The 27,376-nt window shown below is 50.4% G+C and overlaps 1 long non-coding RNA gene across 1 annotated transcript; it reads right to left on the bottom strand.

Annotated features, from left to right (window-relative positions):
• Positions 1-5,265: 5,265 nt before the first annotated feature.
• LOC114234083 (uncharacterized) lies at positions 5,266-9,570 on the bottom strand. Its single transcript, XR_003620277.2, has 3 exons — positions 9,336-9,570; positions 7,626-7,863; positions 5,266-5,583 (listed from the first exon to the last, which is right to left on the bottom strand). It is a non-coding gene; the product is annotated as an uncharacterized LOC114234083 (long non-coding RNA).
• Between the last annotated feature and the right edge of the window lie 17,806 nt (positions 9,571-27,376).

Below are 27,376 nucleotides of genomic sequence, written 5' to 3'. Positions count from 1 at the left end.
ATGATATGCTAAGGCTGCTCAACCGCTTGCTATGACATGCACTGAACACCAGGGGGCAGATGCTCAGACGGGTAGGTTAGCTTGCTGCTGGGGTCCAGGCGATTGGGACTGAGCCAGATGCGCTGGACACGCCTTGGAGTCCTCCCATGGTCCCTCCCTGGCCCTGATTGTGCACCAGTGGGGTCCCTCAGCCTAGCCTGTGCCTTCTCACAATCCGGGCTGAGGGGATTCCCTCCCCGCCAGTGCACGATTTCGTGCACCAGGCCTCTAGTTGCTTAATAAATCAGTAAAAGAATGTCCCTTGGTGATAGTGCTCCAGGGAGGGAAAGAGCAGGGCGTGCAGAGGGTTGGGGAGCAGGTTGGAAGGGACACAGGGAATAGCAGGTGTTTGGGAAGAGCCTCTCACACAGCAGGTACAGCAAGTGCAAAGGCCCGTGGCAGGGGCTTGCTGCGTGTTCAAGGAGTAGCAAGGAGGCCGGGATGACGGAAGCAGAGGGGAGAGCAGTAAGGAGTAAGGCCAGAGGCCATGGGGAGTGGAGATGTGGGGTTGCGGGTGTGAAGGGCCTCCTAGGCCACTAAGGGGACTTTGGCTTTGACTCTGGGCATGACACGGAGCCTCCAGAGGGCTCTGGGCACAGGAGAGAGGAGAGGCATGACCAGCTGGGACGTTTTAAAAGATCACTCCAGCTGCCGGAAGCAGGAGACCTCTTCGATGGTTTCAGCAAAACCAAGTGGGAGGTGGTGGTGGCTCAGCCAAGAGGCCATGGTAGAAGTGGTCAGATTCTCGAGCGACTGGGAGGTGGAGCTCATGGGATTTGTTATTGATTCTTCCCAGAGAGCCAGCTGTGTGTCTGGCAGGATCACGCACGTACGTGGGTGCAGCCAGTGGCATTTCTCAATCTGACAAACACCGTGCTGTGGCTTTGGATCCAGACAGGCCTGGGTCCGGATCCCAACTCCAGCCGGCTGCACTAGCTGTCCCTTTCCCGGGGGTCACCTCCACTCTCTAAGTCTCCGTCCCTTTATCTGTAAACCGGGGAGGACAATCCGTAGGTCGTGGGATTATCGTGAAAATCCAATGAGATAGAATAATAGAAGGGCTGGCACAGGGTTGTTGGGATTGTTTTTAAGTAACGCCGTTTTCTGTGGGGGTCGGAAGGGCAGAGGGAACTGCAGGAGGGGTTGGGCCAAGCCGGGGGGAGCAGCCAGGACAGCCCAGGAGCACTGGGGTGGGGAGAGAACAGAATCCAGGGCACGCACTCCCCACGCCAGGCTGGGGGATCCCAAAGCTCATGGCAGGCTGGGGCAGGCAGGCCTTTGGAGAAAAGATGGCCACGGGGAACTCCTTGGGTGAAGGTGAAGTCGTGGAAAATGGGAACACCCCCAAATTCTGGAGAGGATGAGATCATCCCAGCGGCAGCCAATCAAAGCTCTCCTCGGGCAGGCAAGGAAGGGTTTTACTGGGCCAGGAGCTGCAGAGATGTCGGGCAGCTGCCAAGAAAGGAGGCCAGGCCAGCCCTGGGCCCGAGGCCATCCGCCCGGGGCCCCACCCTGGCTAGGAAAAGAGACGAGGGGAGAGCTGGGGCAGCCCCGAAGCCAGAGGGGTGGGGGTGGCTGGTGTCTGGGGGGTGCCAGCTCCTGGAAGAACCGGTTGGGTCCTGGTCAGAGGAGCCCGCGGAGCTCGGCCAAGGGCTGAGCAGTTCTTTTCCCTGAAGAGGGACAAAGAGCCGGATTAGCATACCTTCCATCAGAGACGTCCTACTGACTTACACATGGGCTCCCCCCAACACACCCGAAGCTTAACCCAGGATCCTGCACTTCTGCTAGCGAGAGGGCACCTTGGCGGTGAACACATGTGGGTTCGAATCCCTATGCTGCTGGCGACCGAGGCAGGCTGCTGGGCCTCGAGGCCTGTAAAATGGGGGTCACACCAACGCGCAGGTGTCTGCTGGCGGCCATCTCCCCCTCCCCGCCCCCACCCCAGGGGCCAGGAGGATGAAAGGAGACCCATGCGTGTGAAGGTAGGCACAGTCAGGCGTACAGTGGTCTTTTCTGTGTCACCCAAGTCATGGGGGCTGGTTTCTAGGGGCCAGAGGGAGGAGGTGGGGATCTGGTCCTAATTCAGATCCCCTCGCCGTCCCCCCCTCCCCATGGCACCACCATCTGTTCCCACTTCTCCAAGGTCCTAAAGAAATGCCTCAGAGCTCTTGAGAGAGGAGGCGTCCTTTTACAGGCACCTTTGGGGGCAGAAACCCCCCCCCCCCCCCAAACCCGCCCGCTGTCTGGAGGCCCTGACGTCAGCCGCAGCAGAGCTGGCTGAGAGCTTTTCTGGTAACCTCTTCCTCGAAGCGCCCTCCGGGAGGGACGAGGCTGGGACCGGGGCCAAGTCCCGCAGCTGCTCCAGGCCTGCCTCGCCCAGGGAGGTTTCCGGTTTGCCCACTCTGACCGTCACAGTCCCGGGGCTGTGGGTGCAGGGTGGCTGGCCGGCCATTCCCCTCCCTGTCCCCACCCTCCTCCAAGAAGCCAAGCCAGCTGCCCAACTTCAGGTTCTTTAAGCCTCCTTCTGTGGGCAGGAATGGAAAGGGAAGTACCGCTCCTCCTCCTCCCCTCACCCCCAAACTCACCCTCACCCTCACCCAGTCTCTCTCCCCCCACCCCACCCCCACCCTCCACGACTCTTCTTCCCCTGGTCATGTAACAGGCTTTGAACGCCAGTGCGTCTTGCTTCTAAGTAACTCGGTAGAGAACAGAAGCTCGGACCCGTGGTCCCCAATCAGGGCTTTGCAGGCTAAGGCGTTGAGGATTTTGGAGGGGACAGAAGGATCTCCAGTGCCCTTTAATGAGCGGTTTCTGGGTGCCAGGCAGGCATTGCACTCCGCGCTTACGGGCGTCACTTAATCCTGACAACATGAAGGAGCTCTGGTTTACACATGTGAGAACAGACGTGAGCAACTTGCCTAAGGTCACACACATGGAGCCTGTGTTGGAAGCCAGGTCGTGTGACTGCAAAACGCTTTGCCACCAGCTTACACTTCTCCAATGGCGTCCCTTGGATCATGTCATCCATTCCTCTAGGTCTGCCAGCAACGGGTGAGACCTGTGGTCAAGCAGGTGAGGGAAGTCCTGTCCATTCGTCTCCACTTCCTGGAGAGTCTCAGAGCACACTGACTAAAGGCTCTGAAAAGTCCTGCAGCGAGTATTCATTTAACTCTCTCTAACCCAATGTTTCCCAAACTTATTCGCACTTGGAATCCCTCCCCCGCCCTTTTGTTTAATTGGACACTGTTACTAGCCCAGAGAATATGCTTTGGGAAATGCCACACAAGCCTCCCGCCCCTGCCAGTGCTCACGTCTCCATTTGCTCCGGGCTCCCTGCTCCTCCCCTCCGCCCGCTCACTTCCTCCTCCTAGTTTTGTATACCTGGCCTATCAGCCCCTCTTACGTCTCCCCTCCCAGACTCAGCTTGAACTCCACACTGGATTGGAATTGGAGGTCCTGACCAGGGACCACGAGCACATGGCGGAGCCAAGCCCCAGCTGCAGAGAGTCGGGTGGAATTGCTGTGGAAGGAGGCTCAGACCTCCGGTGCCTGCAAATGCCTTGACCCCAGTCCAAGGTCAAGAGCCATGGACTCTCGCCAACACCCATGGCTCCCATCCTTGGGCTGCACCCCCTTGGCAAGCCTCACATCCTGGTGCAGAGGCCACTGTGCCTGCTGCTGAGGAAATGCCACCACCACAGGCCTGGCTTCGCTTCAAACTCGGACTCCCAACTTGGCACCACCTGCCAGCACATGGCCCCGTCCTGGGTCTCATTGTCTTCAACCACTTACTGTTCTGGGCCGTCATCACCCCACCCATGCTCCCTCCGGAGCCCAGGCCCAATGCTTAGCGCCTTAGGAACTACTGGGCAAAGAAAAATTGAGGCCACTGGGATCACGAGATCTCCATCAAAGTCTGGCTCCCTACCGATTCCGCTGCCACCATCCCCACTGCTTTCCCGTTAATTTTAGAAGCAGGCCAACATCCAGGTCAAATCCCCCAGCCTATGGGGTCGGGCTGCCAGGGTTCAAGTCCCAGGCTTATCACTCCCGGGCTGTGTGATCTTGGGGCAGATTTCTTCATCTCCTCAGTGCTTCAGCTTCCTCATCAGCGAAATGGGATAATATTTGCCTTTACCTCATAGAATTGATGGAAAGATTAAACGAGAGAGCTGGGCACAGGCCTGGCTTGTAGCAAATGCTAGCAAAGGCTGGTTATTGCCACCTCCCCCTCTGCTTCCTCCAAACCTTGTTCCATTATCACGAACCTCTTCCTGCTCGCTGCTCATTCCTCTCCGCCTATAAAGATGTACAAGCCCCCACTCCCATCCTAAAATACCTCTTCTTGTGTCTGTGTTCCCCATTCCTCTCGTCCCTTCTCATCCAAACTTCTCAGAAGTACTCTTGTCCGCTCACTCCTTCCTTATTTCTCTTTAGTTTCCCAGCCCTGCCATGTGGCTTCCGGTCCTACCATGGTTGTGACATGTGTCAGGGTTCACCGAGGACCTGGCCACGACCACGGGCACTGCTTGGTCTCTGACTTCTGCCTCCTGCACTTGACTTTGTGAGTCACTTTCTCCTTTGTGAAATGGTGGGCAGCTTAGCTTCAATGTCTCCTTATCACCCCCACCCCGTTCCTTGCCCAGGGATGCTACTGGTCCCCTGAGTTTGTCCTTAGCTTGTGGGTCTCCTCTGCCCTCACCCTTCTTCAAGTGACAGTAACAGCTCTCGTGGCTTCTACTTCCACTTGACTAATACCTGCTATCGCCTGAATGGTGTGGACCCCAACTTCATATGTTGAAGCCGAAACCCCCGCGTGACTGCATTTGGAGATAGGACCCTTAAGGAGGTAATTAACGTCGAATGAGGTTATAAGGATGGGGCCCTAATTGGGTAGGATTGCTGTTCTCATAAGAAGAGGAAGAGACAGAAACCTTTCTCCTGGGCTGTCACAGAGGAAAGGTCATGTGAGGACACAGCGAGATGCCATCTGTAAGCCAGGAAGAGAGGCCCCATCAGAAACCAACTCTGCCGGGACCTTGCTCTCGGAATTCTGGCCTCCACAACTGCAAGAAAACAGATTTCTGTTGTTTGTCACCCATTCTGTGGCCTCTTGTTACAGCAGCGTGGGCTGACTAATGCAATACCTAAGTGTGTCAGTTAGCTTTTCCTGCCTAACAAACCATCCCAAAGTTTAGTGGCTGAAAATAACAACCGTGTATTTGTTCCGGGCTCAGCTAGGCGGTTCTTCTGGTCTTGGCCAGGTTCACTCACGTGTCTGTGGTCAGCTGCTGGTTTGGTTGGACACTGGTGGGTCAGGGTGGCCGCAGCTGGGATGGTTCACCTGTGCCCTGTGTAGTCTCTCGTCCACCTGCAGGCAGGCCCGGACTTGATTTCCTGGCAATGCAGCGAGGTTTCAAGCAAGCAAGCAGAGTGGTGGTTTGGAAGGAAACGTTTCCAACAGAGGCAGAGATCTGGGCCTTTCCATTCACATCTGCTGTCTGGTAGCTGACTTCTCAATATTGAGACATCTTGGGCAATGAACTAGGAATATAGGAAAATAGTTAAGTAGGTAAACTCTCCGAAAGTACCCAGCATGGCGGGGCAGGGGGGGGGGGGAACGGTGAGGGAGGGTGGTGCTGGAGGAAACTTTATTCACAGCGCCTAGCATTTTAAGCATTAGTGGCAGGACTTGGTAGATGTAGAGTGAGAGAGGATGAGGAAAATAGGCCTCCTCCTGGCTAGATGGTTTGGTGGACTGAATGGAGGGTGACGATAATTTGCTGAGCACTTATTATGTGCACTTTGCACACAGGGAACACTGAAGAGCTTGGGAAATGTCTCTGGGGCCAGACTTGCTAAATTGGCCCCCCAATTCTGCCACTGACCCAGAGACAGTGACTTCACCTTTCCCTGCGTCAGGCTCCTCATCTGAAAACGAGGCAGAATAATGCCACTTCCTCGAGTTGGCTGGGTTACATGAAATGATAGATATGAGCCGCGTCGATGTGCCCGGCTCATCCGGCCCCTGCAAACACCTGCCCCTGTCATTCTGTCTCATTGAATTCTCACGACCGACTCCCGGGGTAGGTGCTTTTCTCTCCCTTCACTTTACAGGTGAGGAAGCTGAGGCTTGGAGGTGTTAAATAATTACCCTAATGTGCATGGTGAGAACGTGGCTTTGGACCCCATGCTCTTCACCACCACTTCCTGCACACCCCACCTTCACCATCCACAACAGGAAGAGAACACGCTTGGGGTTAAGATAGCGAGCGTGGTCTTCGGTGTAGATGTGGAGCTGTCTCTGGGACATCCAGGTAGACTTGTGGTCAGCCGCGGAGGTTGTATTTGGGGTATAGGAATTGAGACACTGTAGACAGCCAGGGACTGAGTCATGGGTGGACAAGGTCACACAAGGAGAGGGTGTCACATGACAGCAGAGGGGGCCCAGGACACCCTGAAGGAGTAATGGAGAGAAGGACCCCATCCAGGAGTCTGAGGATGAGCCGCCAGAGAAGGGAGAGGGAGGTTTGGAAGAGAGGGAGGGAGAGAGACCATACATTTTCCTGGGAGAGTCTTGGTTTGTGACAGTTAGCCTGGCGTGATAATTAATTAGCGCCCCTTTCTCTTTAAACAGTGGCCCAGTTTGGAAGATAGATTATATACTCACCCTCTAAGGAGGTGAGAAGGTATCAAGGAGGACATGCAGGTGTGACATGCCACAGAAAGGACAAGGGAGGTACATTTGGAAAGGGACCCATGGGAACTGGACTTGGCAAACTGATGACCGTGGAGAGAGGTTTCCGAGGAAAAGGGTGGAACATGGATTCAAGCTGAAATCTGAACACCAGATAAGAAGAGACGGCAGATGTGCAGAGAAGAGAAAGAGACAGGGGGGCAGCCACAGGGAGCAGGAGAGAAGGAGGTCCCTGCCAGCGCCACTCAGTACAGAAGAAGAGTGTCCAGCCCACCAGGGAGGAAGCCAACGGATGGAGAATTGATGGGCAGCAGAGCAGATTGCTGCTGATGGATCCAGGTCCCTGGGAGACGGAAAGGAGCGGGGTCCGGATGGGGAAGGGCCCGGAAGAGAGGAAGTGGGAGATTTAGGAAATGCTGGGGAAAATCATCCTGAGAAGGTGGGTTTCTGGCACAGAACTGATGAAGGGGGCGACAGACTGTGGCAGACCCTGGTCTTTCCTTGGCCACAGACTCTTCAGAAATGCGCACCAGGTGTTAAAAAGTCACTGCTACCTGAAAATACGCTTTTAATTTATCTTGAGTTAGAGAGGAGAGATAAACCCCAACATGGAAGATTACCCAGAAAATAATAATAAACTCTTTTGAAACATCTAAAACCAATAAATAAAACCTTTTTCAGGGATCCTTGTTGCCTTATCATGATTGAAAATGTCCCCTATAGTTTTTCCCCCAGGACCCCCTTCCCCATTTCTCTCTGCTCCCCCCCCCCTTTTTTTTTTTTTTTTTTTGCTCCAGTCACTAAAGTTCTGGACAGGTTTGGAAGTTGCCGCCTTCTCTGCCCCTCTACACCTTTGCCCCTTGACCCCATTGGCCTGAAGTCTCCTCACCTTTCTTACCCGCCTAGGAAACGGTTGTTTGTTCTTCAAGACTTCAACCCCACTGCCCCATCCTTGGTGACACACCACAGCGTCTTCCTTCTCCGAGGCCTCGGCACAGCCACTCCCCGGGCCTGCAATGTCAACACCGTGTGGCCAGCACCAACGCCCTGGTGCCTTCCACCTTCTCCCCTTCTTGGCTCCTGGCTGCGTGTCCGTGGGCCCTTTTGTCCTAAGGCAGTTCATCTTGCTGGATAAAACAAAACAAAAACAGGAAATGGTGTTAATTCTACACACTGACAAGTTCATCTGTCCTTACCCAACCCCCCGCCCCTCTTTTAAGCTGGCTCTTGAATACTCTCTCGTGGAGTCCCACAGATGACAGGTGTCCTTTGAGATGTGAATGGGTTTTTATTTACTTACTTTTTGTATTTGGGTTTGTTTTCTGTTTGTTTGTTTTGGAGGAAGGTAGGGAAAGAAAGGGCTCCTAAATAAATTTGGTTAAAAAAAACAAAAAAACAAGTTAGACTGGTCTCATGTTGAACAGCTAGCTTATCGGAACATTTAATTCCCTGACCAACGTTATAAAGCATAGTAAGCGAATTCCCCCAAAGTGTTTGGCCACGGAATCCGTTTTTCAGCCAAGCCGGTCACATCTGGAAGAACAGCACCTTCTCTGGAAACAGTGGGAGGAGCTTTTCTTCCCCTGCCTCCAGCAGCTGACCCGGTCCCCTCTTTCCTGGGCGAGTGGAAACCATGGCACCTGCTCCCCGACCCAGCTCCCTCCCCAACACAAGCTCCCTGCCCTTCACATCTTCCCCTCATTCTTGCCTTGCTGTATGCTTTCTTGCCCTATGCATTTCCTTGTTTACCTCCTTCTTTTCCCTGATGCCTCGCCCCTGCTTTCAGTTGTACTGTCTTAGTGTGGATTCCCCTAGAAGCAGACCCGAGGCACTGAGGACAGGGGAGGTGAGGGGTGGGGCGGGAGGGAGTGACACGGGGAAGAGAAAGTCATCGAGCTGGAGCTCGGTGGTAAGCCAGGTCCCTCCGTGAGCACTGGACAACCTGGAAATCACAGAACACAGGCCTGGGAAATAGTCCAGCAAAGGGGTGAGGGAGCTGGGGTGTGGGGGTTGTTTATTCCCAGACACTTCCTGTCCTCCAAGTGTTCACCAAAGTGGGTTCCCATGCCCTGAACCAATGGTTCTCAACTGGGGGTGATTTTGCCACCCAGAGGACACTTGGCAATGTCTGGAGGCATTTTGATGGTCACAACTGGGTGGGAGGGCATACTGGTAACACTTAGTGGATAGAAGCCCAGATGCTGCTAAGTATCCTACAATATCCTTCCCACACCCAACAACGAACTCTCTGGCCCAAAGTGTCATAGGGCCGAGAATTTAACAGTGGTGCAGGTACTGGCAGTTGGCGTGACAGAAACAGTGCGGGACCCGTGAGAATATGGGCAGCGTTTGCTACGGTGCTGAAGATTCTTTAGTCTAACGTCAACAACACAATTCTCTCCGCCCTGCTAGCCCTCGAGCCGCCACTCCATCTGCTACGGACTGAATGTTTGTGTCACACACACTCCCCCACCCCCAATTCATATGCTGTAACACTGCCCCAGAAATGGTGGCATCAGGAGGTGGGTCTTTGGGAGGTGATTGGGATTAGGTGATTGGGGCTCACTAGGGTGGAGCCCTTCTGAGTGGGATTAGTGACCTTGTTAGAGTCCCAAGAGCGCTTGCTTCCTCTCCCTGCTCTCTGCCACTCGAGGATACAAGGAGTCAGCAGCAGTCTGTAACCTAGGAGAGGGTTCTCATCAGAAACGGACCGGCCTGGCCTTCCGATCTTGGGCTTCCAGCCTCCAGAACTGTGAGAAATAAATTTCTGTATTTTATAAGGTGCCCAGTCATTGGGTCTTTGTTATAGCAGCTGAACAGATGAAGACTCCATCTCTCTCTTTCTCCCCTCACACAGCTGAAGGTTACCCACCCCTCTGCCTCCATGTCTTCAGCACCCTTCTCCTGCTGGCCTCTTATGACCTGGCCTCGCTCATCACACCTCTGGAAACCTCAGGACCACTATGGAGTCACGGCTGCTACCTTGACACTTGTTGGAAGTGATTTTGCTTCACTTCTCTGCAGTCTTTGAAACTCACCTCCTTGGCTCTGAGGTGGCCCATGGCCCGACTTCAGCACCTATCACTTGCGCTAAGCGCAGATGAGCCTCTGGCAGCAGGTCAACAGATGCTGGCAAGGACCTGGATGGAGACTGGAACCTGAGCCCACATAAATGCAGGGGATTAAGGTAACCTCAGTGAGTCAGAAGCCAGACAAGCAATTCTAGCAAGACAAGATGCCCCGAGGGCAAAGCTGGGAGGCATTCCACAGACAAACAGCAGGCCGGTGAAGCTCCCAGGAGCCGGCCTGGGACAGCGAGGGGCTGGGACCAGGCCAGCAGGAGAGTGGTAGGCTCGGTGGAACGGATGCAGGTTCCAGGGCGCTCACGATGTGCTAGACCCTGACCACACAGAGAAGTTATTCTCGGGGAGTCAAGCCGAATAGAGAAAGCGGCGAAGAGAGCAAGGAACACATGACGGTGTGAAAAGGGCAGCCATAAAAGCACGCGGTGCCAGGGGGGTGGCGGCGAGGAGTCAGACAAGGCTTCCCGGAGTCCGTGACGTAGAAACTGGGCTTTGAATGAAGAACCGCGTCAGAATCCCAGCTGAAAGAAGAGGAAGAAGACACCAGAAGAGGGGACATCGGTGCTAAGGCACGGCGCCAGGGCCATGGGCATTTGAGGAAGTGTTCGGGGAAGCGGGGGTGGGGGGGGTGCGGGGGGGTGCAGCTGAGGCCTTGAATGTCACACCAAGGATCCAGGGCAATCCTGTGGGGCTCGGGAGTGCTTTTCAGCCCAAGGGAAGTGTGATCAGATTTGACCCGAGACACGTAAAGGCCATGCCATTGTCTGAACCAACAGCGAAAAGAAAAGCAGGCACGGAAGCATCAGTCATCTGTTCAGTAGGTTTTTATTAAACGCTTGCTCCATGCTAGTCCCTGCTCTTCAGACTGGAGACACAGGAGAACAAATAGGCAGGACTCGGACCTCATGGAGCGTATCGTGTGTGTGTGTGTGTGTGTGTGTGTGTGTGTGTGTGTGTGTGTGGCCGGGGGACAGAGAATGGGGGGTGGGTGTGGAGGGAGATAGGCAATAACAAATCTATTAAAAAAAAAAAAAGAAAATACGAGGTGGTTGGAAAGAGTTCGGGAAGAAGAGAGCAGGGCGATGGGATAGAGGCGCTGGCAGGCAGGTGGGGCAGGTGGGAGGGGAAGCCCTCCCACTTGAGCTGAGGACGTTGAAAAGAGTGAGCCTGCCTGTGAAGCCCGAGGGGCAGCGCCATCCAGAAAGCGGCAAGAGTGCGTGCAAAGGCCCTGGGGTGAGAGTTGGGGAACAGCATGAAGGCCAGTGAGGGTGCAGAGGCAGGCAAGGGGAGAGGATGGGTTCCCAAGCTCTCAGGACGTCACTGACAGCCCTTGGTGACTGGCTGGATATGAGGAGGAATAGCAGGTGGGTCTGGAACGACTACCCGGGTCTATGTTGGGAACATGGGCACCCCTACACAGACAGGGGCGGTAGGAAAAACTGGTGTGGATGGAGCACAGTGGAGTATGTAGTGAGCTGAACAGTGGTTTGGGTAGGCCCTAAATCCAACGACGGCTGTTCTTATAAGAGAAAGGCGGAGGGAGATTTGAGACACAGCGGGGAGGGGAGAAGGCCCGGGAAGGTGGAAGCAGAGACTGGATTCCTACAGCACAAGCCTGGGGCTGCCTGGGTGCCGGAGGCTGGAAGAGGCAAGGGAGGACTCTCCCTGGAGCCTGAGAGGGGGTGTGACCTTGCCCTTAGACGGCTGGCCTCCACAGCCAGGAGAGACTGCGCTTCTCTGTCTTTAGGCCACCAAGTTGGTGGTGACGTGTACGGCAGCCGGGAAACGAATGAGACCACTCCCTGTGCAGTGTGGGGAGCTGCTGGACGGTCGGCTAGGTGGGGGGGAGGCGTGCACTCACCTCGGGAGAGAGGCCGGGGCTGGTGGCAAGGCTTTGAGAGCCCGTGAGCTCCCAGGTGGCTGTCTGAACCAGCGTCATTTTTGGAGGGAAACCAGGCCGGCAAAACTACAGAAAAGCTCTTTCTCAGAGCACGAAACCAAGCTCTCCAGGTTCCTTTCCCCCAAACGTATTTTACTCACTGATAGAACCGACACTCCATGGATACCAATGAAAGGTAGTATTTATATCAAAGAATATGTTTATGTGCATTTTAATATCTGCCAAAACATCAAAGAATATTTTTGTCGGATTATCTTCTTAAGTCAGGGGTGCTTGCCCTCCCTCTGGGTCTGCTGCGGGGCCAGCCCATTTGACCTCTGACACTACTGAGGACATAGCCAGGCAGGGGAAGGCTGGAGTGGAGGGGGTGCCAGACATCGACGCGGCCCGATGGGCTGAGGAGGTGCTTCCGCTGCACAAACTGTCCGCACGTCCTCTGTGTCACATCTCTCACAAGGTGTGCACGCAGGCATTGCAAAAGGGACGCTGCTCTCTTAGCCCCTGGCCCCTGCCATCTGCAGAGCCTGGGGCAAGTGGCGTGCCCATGGAGGCCCGTATTCTGCGCGTCTCCGTATTTGCAAATTATTACACCACAAAATGTTCCATAGAATGCATGTGGTCTGCCTACCTTGGCAAATGCCTTCCTAACGCCCTGGAATGCCAGGTTCAGGCTGAAACTCCCAGGTTCCCTGGAGCTCCTCCCTGGAATGCAGAGCCCCGGAAGGACTCCCTCCAGGCCCTTCCCCTCCTTCTGAGGGCTTGGCAGGCAGCACTCGAAGGGCCTCTGGGCCTCTGAGGGTTTGAGCTCCAGCAGCAGTGCCTCCACCAACAGCGACCCACAGCCACCCCCAGGCCTGAGCTCACAGCGCCCCTGCAGAGGACTGGCCCAGGAAAGAGGCCCTGCCCAGGCCCTGGCGTTGGCTTGGGGCCATTTGGGCGGGGAATTCTTAGATGTGAGTGGAGGGCATGGACTATGGGCAGGTTTGGTCCCTTGGCCCTGCTGATTCCTCCATCAGGAAGAAGGGGCACAGAGCCCAGGACCCAGGGCAGGGGCTCTTCTTGCAGGGGGAGACCTAAGGGGGGCAGGGGTTTGCTGGTCAGCAGTCACCCTAACGAGAGTCCAAGAAATGGACCAAGATAACAGCCATGCTCCATGAGTGGACTTTCTTGCACACTTTTCAGTTTCGGAAAAATGCAGGCTAAGAAATGAAATGCCTTAGATATTTGAGCCCTGACTAATAAGCATATTATGGTGCCAATATTTCATTGAGTTTTAGAAATCAAGGGTCAAATCCCTAGAAAGTTTGAATCTAGTAAACTAAGACTGATATTAATGGAACTGTATCTTGGGTGGCAGTGATTTCTTTTCCCACACCTTTCTTCTGCCTCCCTCCCTTCCTCCTCCCCTCCCTCCCTCCCTCCTTCCCATCACTCCCCTCTTCCCATTACTGCAGAGCAGGAGGAGCCTAGAGGAAAACCGTAGCCTTGGGTGGCATCACCTGGGGAGATGTAGCCACAGTGTGAAACAGAGAGCCATGACAGGATTCAGGAAACATCAGTACCCAATAATCAAGCCAAGGAAGAGCTTCCATCAAGGAAAGTTCCAGAGTGGGATGGGAGGGAGAGGGGAGACTAGGGTCCCATAGATGGAGGGAGTTCCACAGGACAGAGCTGTTCAGAGGATCCAGCGCCCCAAGGAGCTGCCATCTTCCCGAGACCAACTGAAGCCAGCCTGGCGCTGCCTCTGCCGCCCAGCCACCCAGCCTCTCGGGGTTCATTTAGAAACCCACCCTATGTCAGACCACCGGTTCATTCAGTTTTCGTTCCACAAATACCGATTGAATGCCCACTATGTGCCGGGCACTGTTTTATGTGCTAGGAATACAGCTGTAAATATGTAAATGTGCGCACACACACAGACACACGCACATACACACATGCACACACACATACACATACACACACACACACACATCCCCACCTCAGGAAGCTTCCATTCCTGATTGGGAAGAGAGCAGTGACAGACGATAAAAATAACTCCAATAAACAAGTAAATAATACGTTAGAGAGCTGTAAGTGCTAGGGAAAAAATAGAGCTGTTAGCTAGAACGAATTCCCACACACGTAATTCCTATATGGACGTGTGCTCCTTTTCAGTCATAAATCACAACATCCCTTTTGGCCGCGGGCAGCCTTTAGTCTGAAATGCACATAGAATACCCTATCAAAGCAATTTAATGTTAGGACGAGAACACAGAGTCTCAGGAATTAAAGTGTAAAATCTGTGGAAGCCAAATGTGTATCATTACGTTTAATTGCAAAGCCTGGAACTGCCAAGTGTATTGACAAACTGTCAGTCCTGACACCAGAAACATTTGGTGAATGATGATCGGAGCAAAGTAAGCGCCGTGATCGACAAGACGCCCGTCCAGCAGCACGAGTTACAGAAACGGTGGCCGACATGACGCAGCCATTTATCAGCACGGCAAAGGCACAGAAGTCACTGCGCACTGGCAAAGCCGGTGATGTTCTGGATCCTGGTGTTCTTTGTGGGGTGTTCACGATGACAGCCTGTGAGCTGAGCACAGAGTCCATGAAGACAATGTATGTGCCAACCTTGGCCAACTTGTACAGGCACTAGCTGATCCCTCGTGGCGCAGACTGGAAGCGAGGGTTGGGGGTGGGCATGGGTGGGCTGAAGCTGTGGCTGGCGGCACAAGACCCATCCCATAGTCAAGCCGTTGCACCAAGGCATTACTTCCTCAGTGTCCGTGTGTGTACAAGGGAACTGTCACCCTCCAGAATATGTAAGAAGATTTAAGACACGTACTTCATGAAGCTGATAAAACTCTCCATCATGTATGCCACCGGCAGGCAATTAAACACCTGACCTTTTTCCTCAGCTGTGTGACAACATGATCCATGGTTACCAAGGACCACGGCTTCAAATGGAAGCTCATTGTCTTTGGGTTAGAAGTTTCTCTTTATTGATTTAAGTGACAAGAAGAATTTAATTTTTTTATAGGAAACTTTCCCTTTGTGAGATGTTAGGCCTGGATGGTCCTGGCTTGACAAATTATTCTATGTGCTCATCTAAACACATAGAATATCGTTGCGAGGCAAGGGTGTGCGTCTCTCACAGTTGAGACCAATGAGTTGCAGTAGGCAGAGACTTAGAATTGAGATTTTAACTCATCCTAGCTAATAAAAGAGTAATATGCAAATTGACCATCACTCCAACACATAAGATGTCTGACCCATGTGGACACAAGATGGCTGCCACAAGATGGCCAACAGGGGAGGGCAGTTGGGATGGACCAGGTCTGCAAGGGAGGGCAGTTGGGTGCAATCAAGCCTGCAGGGAAGGACAGTTAGGGGTGACCAGGCTGGCAGAGGAGGGAAGTTGGGGGAGACTGGGCCAGCAGGGAAGGGCAGTTGGAGGGGACCCAGGCCTGCAGGGGAGAGCAGTTGGGGGGGGGGGGGGGCGACCAGGCCTGCAGGGGAGGGCAGTTAGGGGCAATCAGGCTGGCAGGGGAGCAGTTAGGCATCAATCAGGCTGGCAGGGGCGTGGTTAGGGGGTGATCAGGCTGGCAGGCAGAAGCGATTAGGGGCAATCAGGAAGGCAGGCAGGCGAGCAGTTGGGAGTCAGCAGTCCTGGATTGTGAGAGGGTTCAGGCTGGGCTGAGGGACACACACCCCCGTGCACGAATTTTGTGCACCAGGCCACAAGTCTGAAAATATGTTAGGAAGAGACACTGACAAGACTTCATTGAAAGGCTCTCATAAGTGTTTTCTCCAGATTGGCAGTGGCTTAATGGACAAGGAAGCCTCTGTTCCGCCACTTTAAGACATCACCGAAGAACTTCAGCCCTTCTTAAGAAGAAGACATTCTGGAGAAACTCTCCGGTGGTTTCTGGAAGCACAGTTGTTGTTTTTTTAATTTTTGAATAAGGTTCTTTGCATCATCTTCAGTGGGAATTCTTTCTCAGCATCGGATCCAATCAGAGAGGATAATTCATTATAGGAGGAGTCAACATTTACTGTCGCTTTCTTTGTGTAAGGCAGTGTTGAAAGTGCTTGTCTTAACTCACTTAATCCTCTCAACAACCCTGTGAGGTCTGGATTACTCCATAAATAAGTAAATGTTATGATTTCCATTTGATAGATGATGAAATTTAGGCACAAAAGGTTAAGCAACTTGCCCAAGGTTGCATAGCTAGGAAAGCCAGGATGAAACCCCAGGCAATTCTGGCATCCAAGGCCAAACTTTTTTTTTTTTTTTAATATATTTTTATTGCAGAGAAGAAAGGAGAGAGAGGGAGATAGAAACATCAATGATGAGAGAGAATCATTGATCGGCTGCCTCCTGCATGCCCCACACTGGGGATCCAGCCCACAACCCAGGCATATGCCCTGACTGGGAATTGAAACCTGACCTCCTGGTTCATAAGTCGACACTCAACCACTGAGCCACACCAGCTGGGCCAAGGTCAAAATTTTATCCATTTGGCTATCCACTGAGTGGCCAGATTATTATGATCTCTGAACGCATAATAATCTGGCCACTCAGTGTATATCCTATAAAAGGCTAATATGCAAATTGTCCCCTCGACCAGGAGTTCAAACAGCAGGTAGGCTGGCCAACTGCCCATGTCCCCTCCCCCTGGCCAGGCTGGACGGACCCTACCCATGCACGAATTCATGCACTGGGCCTCTAATAATCTGGCCACTCAGTGTATAGTTTAAATAAATAAAAATGTACGTATGTACGTATTTAAAGTAAGTGCTGGAACCAATTACCACAAACCTAGTAGCTTAAAACAGCCCTAGCTGGTTTGGCTCAGTGGTTAGAGTGTTGGCCTGCAGACTAAAGGGACAACTTTAATTCGATTCTGGTCAAAGGCATGTACCTCAGTTGCAGGCTCATTCCCCGGCTTCAATCGGGGTGCAAGAGCAAAGCAACCAATCGATGTGTCTCTCTCACATCAATGTTTCTCTCTCTGTGTGTCTCCCCCTCCCTTCCATGCTCTTTAAAAATCAATGGAAAAAATATCCTCAGGTCAGGATTAACCAAAAACACAGATTTATCATCTCTGACACTGATTCTCCAATCTCCCTCTTTTATTCATAAGGACCCTTGAGATTCCATTGGGATCACTCAGATAATCCAGGATAATCTCTATTTTAATACCAGCTAACTAGCAACCCTAATTCCATCTGCAATCTTAATCCCTCCTTGCCATAACATGTTCAGAGGTTCTAGGGATTACAAGGTGAACATCTTTGCACGGTCATTATTCTGCCTGCCACACTTTACCTAGTTCAAACTCAAAACTTACAAAAAAAAAAAAAAAAAAAGGTGTGCAGTGGAAAATCTCCCTACTCTGTCTGTCCCAGGCACACAATTCCCCACCCTAGAAGCAATGGGTGTTCTCTGTATGGTCCTCCTAGCCTTATTGTATGCATACAAAAGCAGGTAAGTAGATTTGTTTTATATTTATTTTTGCCTTCGAGATACGCACTGCTGTACATACGTCTTGCTTTTGTCATTAAAAAAAAAAAAAAGTCCTGGAGATCATCCAGGTTGATACATAAAGATCTGCGCCATTCTTTCTTGTGCCTGCATGGTATTCCATTGTGTGGGTGTAGATCATCTTGCATTTAACCTCACTTGTCCCACAGGATGTTTAGGGGGGTCGCCAGTCTTTTTGTTGTTTTCAATCCTTTGCAATATGGACGATGCTGTAACAAACAGCTTTGTACCCTCGTGATTCAGCCCGTGCACCTGTAAGATCAGCCCCCAGAAGGAAGGTGACAGGGTCAAGGGCATGCGCATTTGTCACTTGATAGCTAGAGTTAAATTGCCCTCTTGTATCCTTTCCAACTAGAAAAATTTAAAAAATATGAACATCTGTCTCTCCCATAAATTTAATAAGTATCTCTTGATTTCTAGGTATGCATTTTAAACAATTCATTAGATGTGTTATTTGCTTTCATTATTCTCTTTTGAATATTTTAAATTTGACAAGCTATTTTATTTTTATTGTAATTTTTTAATTTCCTCCTTTCTGGAGAGGGATGGTGGCTCTCTGTTTATAAAGTACTATAAACTTCCATTTAGATATATTTCTTTATGTTTAAAAAGAAAAAGGTGAGGTGATTTAAAGAAAAGCCATATGTGAGTACTAAGAGGGATGTTATCCCGATAGGGCAAAAATTATGAGGGAAGTATCCTAAAGGCTGCCCCCTCACATCCAAGTATTATCACACTTGTTGAGCTTTTGTTGATGTTTTTGCCCTGTAACAGAGAATCGTTGTCAACAACAGGATGCTTACTAGGGGCATGGCAAGCTGGCGATGCTTCTTCAGGGGCAGGTCGCTGTTTTTTTGTGATATTCTCGAATGTTTTCAGCTCCTGTCTCAGGGATGGAAGCCAGAAACTCGGGCACCCGACAGAGAAAAAGTCAATTCCAAATAGATAAATTGGAATAATTAAAACCAGACAGTCCTAGAACATTAGGCTTCCTGCGACTGGAAGGCGACAGCTTGTGGGGAGGCCTCGCTTTGCTTCCTGTGCAATAAACACGCTCATCTTTCTTCACCCTTTGTTATAATCACACAGCCTGTCGTCTCTCTTACCTACTCGGTGGATTGCATGCGGCAAACTTTAATCAGGGCTCTAGCTCCTTGGGCCTGCCCTGCCTATGACCGGACACATCACATTCCTGACTGGGGAGATGAGGGGATGCAAAACGTCCTTCATCTTGGAAGAGAGGTTCCACGATTCGATGTTGGGGATACTTTGAGTTCAACAGCTTTCTTTGCTGCAGGCCTTCTCCAGAGCATTTATTCTGTTCTTTGGCCAGAACCATGAACTCACAGGTCATCTCCAGGGACTGGTGTCCCATGGACCTGTGAACTAGTGCTCCACAGCCATGATGACCTCCAGGTTGGGCTCTATAGCCAAGAGAGGACATTCTTGGAAAACAGGCAAACACGACCCAACAGGGCCCCCAGGAGATCTGTGACATGGTGGCCAGGAGCATGGGCTCAAGAGTCTGAACCTCTCAGAATCCCAGTTTTCCCATCTCCAAAATGGAGCCAGAGAGAACACCCTACATCACAGGGGTGTGTGGGGATTGAGCAAGACCACACATAGTATGTTTTGCACGGGGCAGGCACAGGGATGTGCTCAACAATGTCCACTTGACCTGTGCACCAAGACACGAGAAACTCAAGTTCTCAGACGTTCTGTGAAAATACTCTCAGTCTCATGTATCTAAACTTACCAGTACGGGAAGGGATGGAAGGGAAAAGGAGGGAAGGAAATCAAACCATCAAAAATGTTATTTTCTACCCTGGCCGGCATGACTCAGTGGTTGAGTGTCGACCTATGAACCAGGAGGTCACGGTTTGATTCCCGGTCAGGGCACATGCCACGACTGGGGGCTCAATTCCCAGTAGGGAGCGTGCAGGAGACAGCCGATCAATGATTCTCTCTCATCATTGATGTTTCTATCTGATGTTTCCCCAGTTATCTAAAAAAAAAAAATGCCTTTTTACAGTTGGTTTGGTTTGAATAGAATTTAAAGAAGCTCCATGTTTTGCATTCCTTTCTCTCTTTTTTTTAAAAATTGATTTCAGAGAGGAAGGGAGAGGGAGAGAGATAGAAACTGTTGTGTGTGGCTCAGTGGTTGAGCGTCAACCTATGAACCAGGAGGTAAACTTTTAATTCCCCTGGAAGTCATCATTAGTCGTCCGGGTTGTTCCCAATCAGGCTGCGTCTCTGATCAAGAATTCCCATTTGCTCCGAACACCTCCCTAGTGGGGAAGCTTGTTTATTTCATCTCGGTGCAAACAGACGGCGGTGGGCGGATCAGCAGAAAGGCCGCCTGGTCTGACCTGGCGGGGCCTACTTTATGAGTTAAGGTGTCCAGACACTGGAGCCACACTTGGACTAACAGGGACCGAGTTTATTCCTCTTCAAAGCCTCACACGAGGCCTGCTGACGGTGGCCCAGAGACACCTGTCTCTGTGACCAGGAAACGGGGCCTCCTCTGCTCTGCCAGCATCCATCACGGCTAGAGAAGGGGCCTCGGGTACCTGCTCCTCCTCCATAAGACGGGGCTGGACAAGGTGATCCAAGGACTCCTCTCCCGTTACAGACTGAGCTTCGGTGGCTGGAGGTCTTCTGGGAAATGGCACAAAAACTCAAAGTGCAATGTATGTGGTTTCGGTCCTCGGCAGAGAGCGGAATCTCTCAGTGGTCAGGAAAGGACCTGCAGCCAGATCGCCTCCACTGACTGGGCGCTGCTCCCACACTCACCCGCCCTGTGGCCTTGGGCGTGTCACAACCTCTTGAGCCTCACTTCCCCTGTCAAATGAGAAAACAGCAGGACCTTCCTCGCAGGTTTTATGAGGACTACAAAATAAATGCATGTGAAACACACGGACTTACATTAGAATCACCATATAAGTGTGGCTATTCTTTTTATCAAGAAAAGTAACACTTTACCCACCTTTCCAGCCCTTGGAATCAAGCATGATGCGGTGAGGTTTTGAGCATTAATCAGACCGTCTCCCCTAATTTTCGATTGTAGAAGACATGATTCCTACCGAAGCCCTGGCCTTGACAATGATAACCATTATGATACGGTGTAGCATTAATTGCACACTTATTTTCTGACCTTGTTTTTGAGGTTGGAAGGTTGGAAGGGTACAGGATTGTAAGGGACCCGTAGGGTTTCCCAGCTTAAGCCTCATTCAGAACTTCAAGGCCTTCAACAACTTCACTGCCCTGTGACCCTCCACGTTCTGCTTGAATTCCTCCAGGGACATGGGACTCACGACCTCTTGACAGAGCTGCTGTTTGAACTTTGCCCCCAGGAGAAAATGTGAAAAGAACTGAGGACCTTTAAGCTAGAAAAGAAGAGTTTAATGGGAACAGAGCAGACTTTGAATATTTGAAGAACTATAATGAGAATTATTACCATTAATAAGGTTAACATTAAGCACTGTCATTGATATTTTGTTTTTATGGTGATCATGTATTTATCTCCTTCCACATGCCAGACACCATGAAAAATGCTTTCCCTGCCTTCTCACTTAACCCTGCAACAACCCCCCTGCCTCTTGGGATTCTTGTTCTGATTGCACAGTTGAGGACATGGAGGTAGAGAACAGTTAGGTCAACGCTGCCCACGGATTGTGCAGTCAATGAGGGGCAGAAACAGGATTCAGACCTGGACTGGTCAGCTTTGGAAGGTCGAATGAGAGCAGTTTTACGGAAGCTATTGGTACCCCAAAACACAGGCTGTCTGGGAGGCAGGTTTGGAGCAACATGATGAGAACTTGCACAGGAGGCTGCACTCATGCCAGGCAATGGAGCATTTACACACACCCCAGACGCCTCATCAGGTGGGTCTCAAAGCACAGACTGTCTGCAGGAGAACACAGTGGCCTTTCCCACCGAGGGCTCCCAGGGGCACAAAGCACCCAGCATCCCAGAGGCCGAACCTGACCACCTGGCAGTGCTGAGGAGGGAGGAGGAGCAGGAGGAAGAACTCTGGCCTTGGGAAGCTCGCAAACACTCTGCTTTGGGTCAGTGTTCCCAGGGCAAGACGGCCATGTTCGCCCAGCCTCCCTCCGCACCCCCTGTGCTCCGGGGTCTTTTCCCTTCACCAGAACCAGGGCTCCTCCTTCGTTAGGAGCGGTTCTCACACTCTGGGTCACTTCTCCTTTCCCTTCTGAGGCCAGAACCCTTGCATGTCCACCCCTGCCTTCTCCCTGAATTCATTTCAGCCTCCCCTCTCTGGGCTGGCCCAAGCATGCTCTCCTCCTCCTTCCTGCTCCTTCTCCTTTTCCCTCCTGTCTTCTCTTCCCTCCTCCTTCTCCTCTTCTCTTCTCCCACCTCCTCCCTCCTCTTCCGCAGCCTCCTCCCTGTACTAGGACTCAGGAAACTCAAGATGTCTTTCCTGCGGGACGGTCAGTGCTCCCCAGATGTTCTCAGCCATACAAGGGCAAGCTGTAGGTTACAGAGCGGTTACAGACGCCCCCAATGCATGCTGGGCTCCCCTACCACTGCTTTCTGATAAGCAGCCACTTAGCTCAGGAAGGGGGTGAGAGATATTCTTACACTGCACTGGGGGACTCGAATTGCATTTATGGACAATAATTTTGTCTACATACCCAATAACCTCTATCTCAGCTAGGCCCACTCTAAAATTCTCAGTAGATCAAAATAGCTTAACCAAGAATACCAGAAAACAAGTGTTTTTCAATGAGTAAGAACAACCACTGCAGTAATTATTTTTAAAAAAATTCACCAGAGCCCGGCTGGTGTGGCTCAAGTGGTTGAGTGTTGACCTATGAACCAGGAAGTCACAGTTTGATTCCCGGTCAGGGCACAGGTCCGGGTTGCAGGCTCCGTCTCTCATAGGGGGCGTGCAGGAGGCAGCCAATCAAATGATTCTCTCTCATCATTGATGTTTCCAGCTCTCTCTCCCTCCCTCTCCCTTCCTCTCTGAAATCAATAAAAAATATATATATTTTAAAAATCCACCAGAGAAAATATATTAGAGATTTCAACTAGATAATTCTCACCTAAGAAGTTCTTCCTGTAAAATTTATGTTGATCATGCATCTCTCATACATTGCCCGGGTCTCTAAAGTCCAGATTACAAAAATCAGTTAAAGTCTATTTTTCCTAAAATACAAGTTTACAAAATGCAGTTGCCGTTTATAGGCTGGGGAAGTGATACATACTGTGAACTTGAGCATTGGCACGGTAGTAATCACCACCATCATCTATTGCACACTTACAACATGTGAGGCATCGTGCTAAGCATTTTAGACACGTTGCTTAATTTAATCCTCATTTTAGCTCTAGGAGGCAGGTATCATCCTCAGAGGGCTTACCTGGTGAGCCAGGATTTAAACTTTTGAATTCCAGAGTCTTTATGCCGAGGCACTGCATTCTCTCCCCTCGTGCTATATTTCAAGTATTTTGCAGACCCATCACCCTGAGCAAAAATTCCAGAATCCTTCCCGAATCAGACAACATAAAACACAGGCAGTGCTTATCCAGTAACATGATAAAAGAAATTCTAGGCAGTCCAGGTCAGAGTCTCTCAACCTTGGCATCGCTCATGTGTTGGTTGGGGTAACTCTTTGTCCTGTGCATTGTAGGATGTTTAGTAGCATCCCTGGCCTCTTCCCACTAGATGCCAGCAACATGGCTCCCCCATCCCCAGTTTTGGCAACCACAGGCCTGTCCAGACATTGCCACATGTCCTCCGGGTGTGAGTGGGGTGGCGGAATTGCCCTCCGTTGAGAATCACTGATCTAGGTGTCCAGACCATCAGCATGGACTAAGCGTCCCATTCCTGCCCCACCAACATTGCTTTCTACGTTTTGTCTGCTCCTACCTCGAAGCAACAGATCTGAAAATTCCTCAGTAAGACAGGCAGGAAGAGCATGGCCACAAAGAATTCAGAAATAGGCGATCCTTAGGAATCAGGTAGGCTGGCGGTTGGCATCGGGTCAGTATTTTCTTGACAAAAATGTCAACTTTACTTCCCCGGGTGCCAAGTCTGTTCATTTCATACAGAGTGTATTCTCATGTTGCTATTAAATGTCATGGTTGTGAAGCCTATGAGCAACATAAAAATGCTCAGGACAATGAAAAAAAAGCAGGTTGAAAATGGTATGAGCACTGTAATGGCAACTAAAGTGACAAGAATGACGTAACTAAGGTAGTGGTATCATGGGTGATGTTTTTCTCCCCTTTCTAAACTCCTTGTAATGGAACTTCCCTGATACCTTTATGAAACAGAAAGTAAATTTTCAGATGGTGTCCCACACACGGGTTCCTCTCCCTCTCCCCAAGCAGGGTCACCAGAACAGTAACCTCACACCTTAAAATTTAAGGTGTATTAAATTAAACTCCTTGAATTATCACCTAGATCCACAGTTTGACCCTAGTCAATGTCAATGGTCTGTGCTATATGTGAATTACACTTAATAATCCATATAATACAATTTATTAAAACTCAAAAACTGCTAAATTTAGTTTCAATACAAAATTCCAATTTATTCTCCTATTGCCTGATCCCATTTGTAAATCTTGCTGAAACCTACTGTGCCTTGGACCCTCTGGGGGTGCCGGCACTGCTCCCAGGGAGCCCCTTTCTTCTGAGGCAGCCCCGAGGCACAGGGTGGGCCTGATTTCCCTCAGGTGACCACCACACGCTTGTTCTATTCCAGTGGTCGGCAAACTCATTAGTCAACAGAGCCAAATATCAACAGTACAACGATTGAAATGTCTTTTGAGAGCCAAATTTTTTAAACTTAAACTTCTTCTAATGCCACTTCTTCTAAATAGACTCGCCCAGGCCGTGGTATTTTGTGGAAGAGCCAAACTCAAGGGGCCAAAGAGCCGCATGTGGCTCGCGAGCCGCAGTTTGCCGACCACGGTTCTAGTCTATGAGCTCCTGTTTGTTTGTTCATTTGTTCTGGATCCCTAATTTCTGTTCCTCTTGAAATTTGGGAAACTTACTGGGATCCTGCCCTTCCATTGAATGAATGAGTGAATGAATTAATTAATTAATTAAATTATTTTATTTGCTTGTTTAAGTTGATTCTAATTGATTTGTGCAACCTAATGAATCTTAACACCTAGAGATCATATTTGAGATCTCTATATTGTCCACATAAATATTAGGCCATAAGTATTATTCTGATCCTCTTCCCAGCAGTGATGTTCTGGAAACCTCAGGTAACATCTTCTGGGGGTCGTGTCTTAAGAGCAGGTGTGTTGGCTTCAGTCAGACTGATTTCAAATCTCAGCTCACACAAGTCCCTAACCATAGTTATTCCGTTAGTGGTGAATGAGTCTGGAACATCTTTGGGGAAGCTTGACCACAAACATCCATTCTGTCCTTCCTTTCATTATAGGCATCCAGGGCTTTAGCTGGGCATGTGGAAGCCTGACTAGAGAGTACATTTCCCAGCATCCTTTGTGCCAGGTATGGCCATGTGACTAAGGTCTAGCCAGCAGAATGAGGGCGGAGAGGACGTGTGCAAATTCTGAACCATGCCCTGGAAAGGAATGAATAAGGGTGCCCTTGCCTTTCCCCCCTCTCCTCCTTCTAGATCACTGGGCTGTGCACATGATGGTAGGAGCCGGAAAGCTCACCTTAGACTCAGAGACAGAAGCAATATATTGAGGGTGAGAGCTGCCTTCCCAATTCTGGGCAGCCTACTTATGGACCTTTACCTGAGAGAATGAGCTTCTTCCTTGTTTAAGCCACTATATTTATGGTCTCTTTTTCTAGTATCTAAACTTAACACACGTATGCATAGTTGCTTTTCTCTTTTTGAGGAATTAACAGGAGTTTATGACCAGGAGTCCATGGGTGCGAGGACCTCTATATTCGTCAATTTTCCCCTCTACATTCTTTTGGGCCTGTTTCATGGACGCATGAACTGGTTTTTCTTCCAGTAATAAATCTTGACCTCCTTCTCTTCTCCAGAGTGGCTATGACTCCTGGTACTTCCTGTTTTGTTTTGTTTTTTCTTCAATAAAAATAAACACACAACTAGTTAATTTTTAAAAATTGTGACACCAGGAATGTAGCCTATGATTATATATGTGAGACAATTATTCAGTGGAATGGTAGCAAATGTTTCAAAACCAGCTCTCGAAGGGGGGGTGGGGGGTGAGGGGAGCCTTGATCGGTAGCATTTTTCAATTTCCCTGATTTAAAGACTCCTCCAGGGCTGACATCAAGCTACTAACATGAGGTCACTGACCGAAGAGTTGGCAAGAGCCACCTCAGCACACTATTGCAATTATTCCTACAACCTTTGAAGAAAATGCTTTAAATACTAATTGCAAAAATCTGTGGATTTGATTATGTAGGATTCCCAGGAGCCTCTAGTATAGATGAATTAGAAATATTTTAAAAACCAAGGTGTTTCTCTCTGAGACATTGTTAAGTCGGGAAAACATTACCAAATATGAAGGATATTTAATTTCACTTAGCCTGGCTGGGTGGCTCAGTGGTTGTAGCATCATCGCCACTCTCGATTCCAACACAGGCTGTTGTTGTTCCTCGTGATTAAGCCCCTATCCCAGTGGTCGGCAAACTCATTAGTCAACAGAGCCGCAGTTTGCCGACCGCTGGCCTACACCAAAAAGGTTGGGGGTTTGATTGCCAGGCAGGGAACATACCTAGGTTTCAGGTTTAATCCCCTGTCAGGGCACATGTGGGCAGCAACTGGTAGATATCTCCCCCCCCACCCCTCTCTCTCTCTCTCTCTCTCTCTCTCTCTCAAATCAATAAACATTTCTACAGGTGAGGATTAAAGATAATAATAAAAAATGTAAAAATAATAATTTCACTTATCAAACTATAGGTTTGGAGTCTATATAAGTTTCACACTTATTACAAGGTGTGGCAAAAAATCACGTGTACAGTCGTGTCTGCAAAACAAAACTAATAAAGCTATTGTGACCATCATAACCTGCATGTCTTTTTCCATGCGAACAGCTGTAAGCCTGTGTTTGCCACCACCTTGTATTGGGAGAGTGGTATAAAGAGGCGAAAGCCAGCAGAGTGTTGGGAACACATAGTCATTCAGCAAACGTGTGTCATACCTCCCCCCGGCATGGCAGAAGGAGAGAAATCAGAAGTGGCCGCTGTGCTTGGCCGAGGGTGGCTGTAACAGGTCGTGTCTAGAAGTGAAGCTCCGTTTAGGAGTTGTTAAGATTGAGGATGGCTAGGCCAGTGGTCGGCAAACTCATGAGTCAACGGAGCCAAATATCAACAGGACAACGATTGAAATGTCTCTTGAGAGCCAAATTTTTTAAACTTAAACTTCTTCTAACGCCACTTCTTCAAAACAGACTCGCCCAGGCCGTGGTATTTTGTGGAAGAGCCACACTCAAGGGGCCAAAGAGCCCCATGTGGCTCGCGAGCCGCAGTTTGCCGACCACGGGGGCTAGGCCAAAGAACAGTCTTTCTCTCCCTCCAAAACACAAATTACAATGAAGTCTTCCATCTTAGTATTTTAACTCAATTTGATATAAATAAAATCTCCCTCATCACAAACAAACAGCGTCACGGTCCGTCGAGAGGAGGAAGTAGAAAGAGGGTCCCTTTGGGAAGGGCTGACCACGCAGAGCAATCGACGCGGTTACGGCTTTTTTTAAAAATCCTCACCTGGGGATATTTTTTTCCATTGCTTTGCAGAGAGAGTGGAAGGGAGAGAGGGAGGGGGAAAGCGAGACACATCGACCGGTTGCCTCCTGCACGTGCCCCGACTGGGGACAGGGAGCGAGCCCTTAACCCAGGTACGTGCCCTTGACCGGAATTGAACCCTCGGCCCTTTGGTGCCTGGGCCGGCGCTCTAACCACTTAGCAACACTGGCCAGGGTGGTGATGGCCTTTTTAAATGTGAAGGATGGTGGGACTAAAATATCAGATGCTGGGAAATCATGTGGACTCAAAAGTTCAGCCTTTCCCCTAAGGACATGGTGGAAGCCCTATTGCCTCACCAAGTCTTGTACATAATCTGAGTCCACACACGTCAGCTTGTCCAGTGTCCACAAGTCTTTCCCCCTGGGCCCGTGTTAAAACAGACAAACAAAAATCC

This window comes from Eptesicus fuscus, chromosome 19 (genome assembly GCF_027574615.1).
Source record: "Eptesicus fuscus isolate TK198812 chromosome 19, DD_ASM_mEF_20220401, whole genome shotgun sequence".
Lineage (NCBI taxonomy): Eukaryota > Metazoa > Chordata > Mammalia > Chiroptera > Vespertilionidae > Eptesicus > Eptesicus fuscus.
The sequence above is the reverse complement of the archived record's forward strand: the minus strand, read 5'-3'. Positions and strand labels throughout refer to the sequence as shown.